A 9262-nucleotide genomic window follows, 5' to 3' on the forward strand; every position below is an offset into this window, starting at 1 on the left:
TCTGTGCTTTCAATCCTTAATCTAGCTGCCTAAATTCAATGCAGCAGCTAGCCAGAGGGACAGGAGGCTCTTAGCTCTCCTCCTCTCCGATGGTGAGTCATACCCCAATTCTTCTCCTTCCCCTTCCCCTTCCCCCACCTCCTCTCTCCTCTCCTCTCCTCCCCTCTCTCCTGCTCTCCTCTCCTCATTCCTGACTAATGGGGTAGATGGACTGCGTGGTTGTGTGCAAGGACAACGCCCCCCCCAACACCCCCCCCCACCCCCTCCGCCTCCCCTGCACCACTGACACAGAGGAAAGCCTATGTTCGTCATTCAGTCAGCATGTGTGTCATTAAAACATGGAGAGGGAGGACATGCTCCAGCAACAAAAGGCAAAACATTCTCATCATTAACCTCGCTTGCCGCGCTGAGCTAAACTAACCCAGTTACCCAAAAAAACAATAAGAGATGCGTATAGGCAATGCTATTCTTATATTGCAACAATAGTAAAAAAAAAAACAAAAAAAAAACCACATGCGTAATTTTAAGATAAAATCTTATCCTAATCCTGTTGACTGTGGGGAAAAAAAACATATTTCTCTGCAGATAAACATTACATGGTTTTTCTCATTGACGTGTCCACCCCTTTTTTCATTTACTAAATGAAGGTCTATTTTTGGTCCAGGTTTCTGGCGTCATTAGTGCTCTGCTGCGGTGGTTTGCCATTTGTCACATAAACAGAGAGTGACATTAAGGTTGACTATGAGATCCAAAAGTTCCTTTCTGAAGGTCCAGGGAACAGTAGAGGGAGAGGTTTTATTTGAGCAATGCTTTCCTGTGCCGGTCACGACTTTGGAACTCATAGGAAAATCGATTATGATCAACCCCTTTGTGTTCCTCTCCTCATTCTCTTTAGACGAGTCATAGTGCATACCAACTATCGTGCCGAAATTACTGACTATATTTGCTACAGTCGAAAAAAAAAGCCATTCATTTGTGCTGTTGGGGGAAAAGGCTTTCAAATATTTCAGCTCTGTGCTATGGACTGAGAGGCAGAGATATTCTTAGGTTTGTGATGGGTAACCCATCCATACTGCTCTATGTAAGATCTCATCAAAATCTTTCTTCTCTGATAATACAAGCGTTCCTTAACATTGTTTTTTTTTTGTTTTTTTTTAATATGACGATATAACACACACAATCTGATAACGTATGTATAATATATGTATGGAAACTGAGAGAATATGTGACTGCAAACTATTTCTTTCTTGTTTTCACAACATGACTGCCAACTGTTTCCTCCTGATGTCAGCCTAACTTTCTCATTATAGCAAGATAACAATTGATCGTTTTCACGAGACAACAATTATTTCTCAGAGTCGTAGTTGTCTGATCCAGTGCAGACAGTTCTATCGCTGCCAAACAATCAGTTTAACAACATCCCCAGCGTCCCTAAGATCTACTTGCCCCAAAAAGTCCCAGATGGGCCAATCATCTTTTAAAATGACACACAGAAATTTTAATGTTATCTATCTGTAGACACAATGCAATTTCTGCCTGTGTCAAGCCCTGATCAAAGTTGGTATTATGCGTTAGTCATGTCGTCTCTTGTGTTCAGTAGTTAATGAGTGAGTTTGACACTCACAGCATCCGCAAGACACCGCCCGTGTGTCCTCTGACATAAAAATATCCGACACCCTTTTCTTTCTTACGTCGCATACACACTGTATGCACTAATTATCCCACATCTTCCATTCTGTAGTTTGTTCAACTTCTGTAGTTTGTTCAACTTCAGACTGGCTACACTGAGTCAGATCATGAAAGTCCTGGGAAACCATTGTGATCCCTTGTCAAAAAAATAATCATTGTGTTGTCATAACGAGATAATTCATTTGAGATCTCGAGACAACAGTTTATTTACGCATTGTGGTGACGAGATAATTAAGCTTAGATCACAAGAAAACGACTGGATGCTATGTTGTGATAATAAGAAAGCATGGCTTTGCAGTTATGGCCTCCATATGTATCTGTAGTGAAGTAATGAATAAGTTAGAATGGAGTACTAGAATATACGCTATATAAAATGTAAGGAGTGGGTATGTACAGAGAACAAATCGGAGTAATAGAAAGACAGACATTAATGTGACCCACTTCTGCATCATCCTTTTTATGATTACATATTTCTGAATCTATACTCATGAGTGCATTTATAAAAAACAATAGAGAACTCCATGGATTCCAAGGTTACCTTGGAGGATATCTGAAGGTTGTCGTCCCTTTCTGTCTGTAAAAAGCTCAACCTGTGAAACAAGAGAAACATCAAGATTATCCGGATTTATACTGCCGTTTTTTTTTTCTTTTAAAAAATACGATTTAAAAAAAAAATCAATAATACTAAATATTAGTTGCGAACCTTTACAGCACAATAGTATCAAGAACTGGTCAACTGATTAGTGATGAAATTAAAATAATATACAAATAAATATTGTTCATTAATCGTCAAAGTGGATAAAGCTAGAACATTGTGGATGGCAAACCCTTATTTTTGGTTTCAGAGATATAGCATAATGAGATGCTTTTGTGCTTAAAATCACAAGCCTTGCTGCTGGCTACGGTTCTTCCCATGCTGCACTGGTGGTAACCTACTTTCTGGAGTTGTTCGGTCAATGCACAGATTTAAAAAAAAAAAAAAAAAAAAACCTCCCTCAGCCAAAATAGAGAACAGCTCTACAGCAGTGTGCTGGTACTTTTTTTTTAAATACCAAATACCACTCTTTTCGTTCGAGCATTACTGGTTCAGGCCTTCCACAAAATAAGCAAGTGAGATTTCATGAAGCTCTTGTTTGTCTATTACTTATACTGAGGCTGATGACCTGTCTTTGTGTACAGTGTTTGTGATCTTACCTTCTGGTATTTTGGGGAGTAGAATTATGGTATATCCACTCTGTATCCAAAGCCTTCCCGCAGCTGTGGAACCCTGACTGTTCTGCCATGGCCATTTCCAACTTCAACACGCCCTGCGTCTGAATGCAGATACAAATCGCCACCTAGGCGTTTCAACATTCTAGAGGAAATGACTTACACAGTTTTCAAAAAGGCAGATAAACAGAAGCTTAATTTGAGTCAGATAGTCCAAAGTCAAAATCAAAAATTAACAAAGTAACTCAATCACACATACACTCTATATCTATGTTGAGAAATGCTCTGACTACGTACACCTGGTGTGCGTGGATGTGTGCACTTGTGTATGTGTGGGGGGGGGGGGGGGGCGGTTGCGTGTGCGTGCGTGCGTGTGCGTGCGTGTGTGTGTGTGTAAGTGTGCGTGTGTGTGTGTGTGTATGTGTTTTCAGTATGTTCTTATCTTACCTTAAGAAGATGTTATTTGTAGTCGTTTAAGGACTGGTCCTGCCAGTAGGTGATCCTCTGACCCCCTGGTTACTCCAGAACATTCAGACGGTTTATTCTGACCTAAGAAATCCTTTTCTCCAGCCCGCTGCTTAGGGCACTCTGAGAAACCCAAAGAAATAATAGGACGCCTTTATCAGACCACAGACACACACACACACACACACACACTCACTCACAGAGAAACAGAGTGAGTGAGAGAGAGAGAAAGAGAGAGAGAGAGACAGAGACAGAGAGACTTGAAGAGAGAGACAGAGACATAGACAGAGACTGATAAGAGGAAGAAGAGAAGGAGAAAGAGAAAGAGAAAGAGAAAGAGGAAGAGAAAGAGAAAGAGAAAGAGAGGGAGAGAGAGAGAGAGAGAGAGAGAGAGAGAGTATGGAGATGGATTTTGACAGATCTGGTCCACTGGGACTCACATTCTCTGGAAATGACCCATGTCTGTTGGCTGGGAGCAGAGTTCAAACCAAACTAAGTCAAGCTAACTCTCACACCATGGCACCGAGACCCACTCCATTCAGAGACAACTCTCACTGGGACTCCCTCAGGGTAATGCAAAATGTCAAATTAGATCACACCAGTCGCAAGTCCTCACACTACATGTAGTGTAAACTTATAGTATCAGTTTTTCAGCAGGAGTCTGTAAATGAAACAAAAACAGTACCTTATAAGCTTTCTAAAATAACATTCACAATTTGCAAAGTTTCTTTCTATGCTATGAATGTCTTTTCACAATTTTAAACACAGTCAACAAACCACATACAATAATCTCAGTATTTCAACTGAAAATGAATTTTACTGCTATACTTTTCTTTCTTTCTTTCTTTACAGATTAAACTGCTCAATGACTGGAATACATAAAGAGCAGGCAGCATACAGAAACTAAGGGTATTATTGTAAAATACTGATGAGTTTTTGTGATGGTGCTAGCTGGACATTTGTGCTAGACTATATCAAAGCCAAAGTAAATGTCAAGATCAAGACATTGGTTTTAAAATCAGAATTATTACATATAGACTAAGCAGAGACAGCAAGATGATCAGAACAATTGATTATTGGTGAGAAACCTCCCTCAGAAGCAAACCCCATGAGAAGTTGTTCAAAAGTTTCTCTTGTGAAAGAGGTGAGGGAAATGTTTTTGTTATGAGTTATACATCTGTAAAAATTTCAAAATGCATGACATGCAACAAAGTAGCAAACATAACAAAGTAGCACATCTCAATTAAGAACACCCCAGAGACCAGTGCCCTTGTATGATGAATTTTCAGCAAGCTTGTTGTTCACACATACTCAACCTTTTGGCAACAACAACAACAACAACAACAAAAGACCCGAAATGTGAGAGATAATTTGTGAAGATTTGTTGGAGTGAACCATATGTAAATATGCGTACAGTATCCATAAGTATATAATTATGCCAGGCCATTTAAAAAAATTAAAAAAAAAGAAAAGAAATTCATAACACAGCAAAACAAAATTCAGCTGACTGACTCATACTGATTTATGCTACTACTCATGTGTGGCTCACAGTGTTTACCACTCAACACAATGCAAAGATCAATACCCACACTCTCACGATTTTCAGAGAGAAATATGCGGGTCAACAATGTCCATATTTCATGCTCTTGTTTTGGAAACACTTATTTTGTAATTTCAACAAACACATATTGATTTTAAAGCATCTCAGTGCACGTAACGGCGGACATCTCTGGAGAAGACAGGACTGAAGCGTTACATGCTGACAAAATCCATCTGGATGCCCTGAGTAACCTTCAACTCACTCATATGTGTGATTATTCTGAAGCACAGTAACGTAAGGTGTATATTACTTGCGATGTTAAAGGTCTTTTCTTCTGCCTAAGAGAGCTCATAAGAAGGCTTTTCATTACAGTTGCCCTCAGAGGTCTTAATCTCCATTCCACTGAATTAAACCAGTTCAGTTTCATGAAAGACAATTGTAACAGCCTGATCGGCTGCCTGTTAGCATTCCAGCATTATGACTGATCGTGATATATAAACTGAAAAAAAGATTGTGAATGAGTCTTTTTCTTTTTTCTATCTTGCTGCTGAGTCTCCAAAAGAGGGGGGGGGAACCTGAATAGCTCTAGCAGCTAGGATGTCTGTGCATTGATGTTGCTGAGTCATTTGCTTGCACACTGCTCCCAAGAGACTATCAAGTAGTGCCCCAGTTTTACTGTGAAGTCTTACCCTTCAGACAAGAGGATTCAGAGACCTGTAGTTTGAGTCTTCATTCCTATCGTAGCAAATAGCATTCAGTGAAGTTTAAACCCTTCTGAAATGTCAGAAGTTCAGTTCGATGGAAACTTGAACTTGTTTAGATCTATTGTTCCCATCATCTCCCTATTATGTTATTTCTAAATGACTCAAAGTCTATTTGACAAGTTGAAACAATCTGTTTGGGTGGAAAATATGCAGTCAGTGCCATAAAAATGATTCAGTTTCATCTGAGTGTTTAAAATGCTGGACAGACAGAGGAGACTCCTGACCTTGGGCTGAATTTGGGCTCTGGGAAATTGCATGAAGTTTGGTGGAGAATGAAAAATCTGCACACAGAGAGGAAATTAGTGGCAAAAGTCCCAGTTTTAAAAAAAAAAACCCAACAAAGTGTTCCTCAGATTGGGAGGCACAAGCTGCCAGAAAAATAATCAATGATTTTCCACAGTCTTTTCAGAACACCGTGTTTGTCCTCAATAAAACCATTCCAGCAATATGCCGTCAGACTGTTCAGTGTTGGGTGCACTGGTAATGCTGTTAGTCAACGGATCTACAGAAACAATTGATCCATTTACCATACTGAATTACTTTTTATTACTGTGCAATGCCTTGATATGTGGAATTGTCTGTGAGGCTCGAACAAACAGGTCATACTATAACAACAATGTTTTAATGCCCAGAGATGAATTACAATGACTGGTTTTAATTAAATGTTCTTAGCTGCTGACACCTGAGAGCGTCCCACAGACACCCAACAATAGCATATTCAAAAACAGCAAAGGTATCAGAACACCTCCAAATAGAGCCTCTCTCTCTCACTCAGACACACAAACACACAAAACATCCAGCGGTTGTCTACGACTAACTTAATTTGTTGTCACTGACCATGAAATTAATTTGCTGCAAAACTACAGTGAATTTCATATTCAGCTGTGGGAGCTATGGTAATGACTGAAATATATTTAGTTTCATGACACTGGCTTGCTTTATTTTATTATATCTATGTGCAAATAGACTGAATACTATGTTTGCAAAGACATATTTACAGTTTGTATGGCGTTGATAAATCTACCAGTTTTACCAGAATCTACCTGATCGTATTACATAGATCTTAACCACAGACTCCATTCTTTTATATGTGTACTGATTGACCTCTGAAATTCCATGTCATTTCCCATGTGGGGACAATCAGTCAGCATATTACTGCTGGCAATGTGTCTGATTCTTTATTGCACTTGACCTAGTATGACTGTGACTCTGAACATACCATCAGCACATACTGCAATATAAAAAAACAATAAATCACTGTAATTCTTATCTATGAAATATCACAGTCCCGTGAAAGCACAATTACAAATTATTTCACACTGCTCTCTGACATATAATTTGCGGAATCTGAAGAAAATATTGAGTTAATTTTTATTTCAGGAACGGTGATGCACAAAAGGATGAAATATGTCCCAGAACATTTGGTGTAAAAAGTACATATATAGTACTTGTGTAGAATTTATAGTACATATGATTCTTTGAGCAATAATGCCCCTCAGGCCTCATTAATTTTACAAACAGCTCATCTGTCTCATACACTGAGCCATAAGCTCTTTAACACATGCATAAAAACATATTACATGTTACTCGATACTGAATAATTGTTGTACAGAAGAAATGCATGAAAACTACCTCTAACATACTTGCTAAATGAAAAATAAAAAATAATTTCTTACCAGGGTTGTTGCTGCTCAGTTTGGTGCAAAATGTGCCATGTCTTGCGACTGCAGAACTGATTAAGCACCAGTTGCATTGGTCAAAGGACAGGCGTAATTGGTCAAACACCATTTACAGTGGTCAAAGGACAGATATAATTGATCCAATTGTCTAATTTTAGTGGGAATGTTACATTGCGTTCCATACTGGTTGGACAGAAAGGACAGAAAACTTTTTGTACTCTTTTGTAATTTTGTACTGTATTGATGTGGTTTTTTAGTTGACCTCCCAGTTCAATACAGTTCAATACTGATCAAACACAGATTGAGATAACAGAAATGTTTGGCCTAAAGCCACAGGGACCAGAAAAGTCTTCCTGTTTTGAGAAACAAACCCTTTAGAAGAATCCAGCAGAGATATGAACGATCACTTTATTGTTTGAAAAGGATGCTGAACCAGTGTATACGGACCAGTATGGTGCAAGGCATACGCTACAACAGGTATCAGTTTTTACTTTTAGCTTATTTTCTGTCCAGACAAGATAAACACAGATTTCTGTCAGTGTGACATTATGAATAGTTCAGAATGGAACAATTTAAAATACAAAACAGTTCTAAAATTAGTTCTAAAGGTAATACATGACATTTGCGAGCCATTATCAGTTGAACAGTTAAACTCACTGTTCAGCAAAGTAACACATGTACAGACTGTGTGAGTGCAGAGACACGGATAATCTGATCTGTAACACAGAAGAGCCTGAATTTCTGGGCTATTTATAAGTTGATCAAACATAGCAATCTAAACACAGCCCACCAAGAGAAGTAGACCAGCACCTGCCTCATCTTTGTTTCCATGGTCACCAAGGTGGCCATTGATTTCTGTACAGTGGGCATCACAGCAGTTCCTCAAGCACAAGAAAGAACATTCTGATCACTTTCATATCTGTCATAATGTAAGCAGTGGGTTTCTTGGAGTCAGAGGTGTTTCTAACGGGTCGAGACTGGAAAATAAAAAACACATGGAAAATAAGACACATCTGTACTGTATATACGCAAGTGAATAAGATATTATGTTTGCATCATATATGAGACTTGTGAATTAAATAACTCTTTCTCCCCAGGTTTCTTGACATTTGAGTCCTCTGTTAACGCTGATTGCTTTTTTCGAGCCCAAACATCAGGGGAAAAAAAAAATTCTAAAAAATAATGTTTTGATGTTCAGATATGTCTGTATGTATGTATATGTGTGTGTGTGTGTGTGTGTGTATGTGTGTGTGTGTGTGTGTGTGTATACATATATATACATTAGATAAAAATGAAAAAATGCCCTGTAGCCCTCAGAGCAGAACACAAATCACAGATCCAACAAACACACAAACATCAGGATTGTTATTGATAGGATTATTCTGTGTAAAATACTCGACGCAGAGACAAGTGACCAGTTACAGGAAATAGAAAACAGCTTAAAAAGAAAGCCAAATGGCGCCCCCTGCTGTAAAAAAAAAGAGGCTGCTTGACTGTGACATGTATTGTATATATATACATACATACATACATACATACATACATGACAAACAAGTTGTTCCTTTTACTTTGAGGACCAGTTAGGACTCTGCATCATTCATAATTCAAACCAAGTATGAGGTCAGTTTTTAATAACTGTCTCCTACACCTCCCACTTCCTCTGTGGAGCTTTACCAAGATATTGCAGAGACACCGGGAAAACATATTTCAATCTCAAAATTCATTCTTTCGCTGTACAGTTTATAATTTAAACTGAAATGAAAGAAGAAAAAAATTGAATGCATCACAGACCAAGACTAATGAAACAATCCCAGTACATAATTCCATTACGTAGAATACAGTCTATGATGTCCTGTGGACGTCTTTGATTTATTTAGATTTAGTGAAACTTACTGGAATACATGACCCAACAAAGA

The sequence above is a fragment of the Chanos chanos genome, chromosome 5, assembly GCF_902362185.1.
Source record: "Chanos chanos chromosome 5, fChaCha1.1, whole genome shotgun sequence".
NCBI lineage: Eukaryota > Metazoa > Chordata > Actinopteri > Gonorynchiformes > Chanidae > Chanos > Chanos chanos.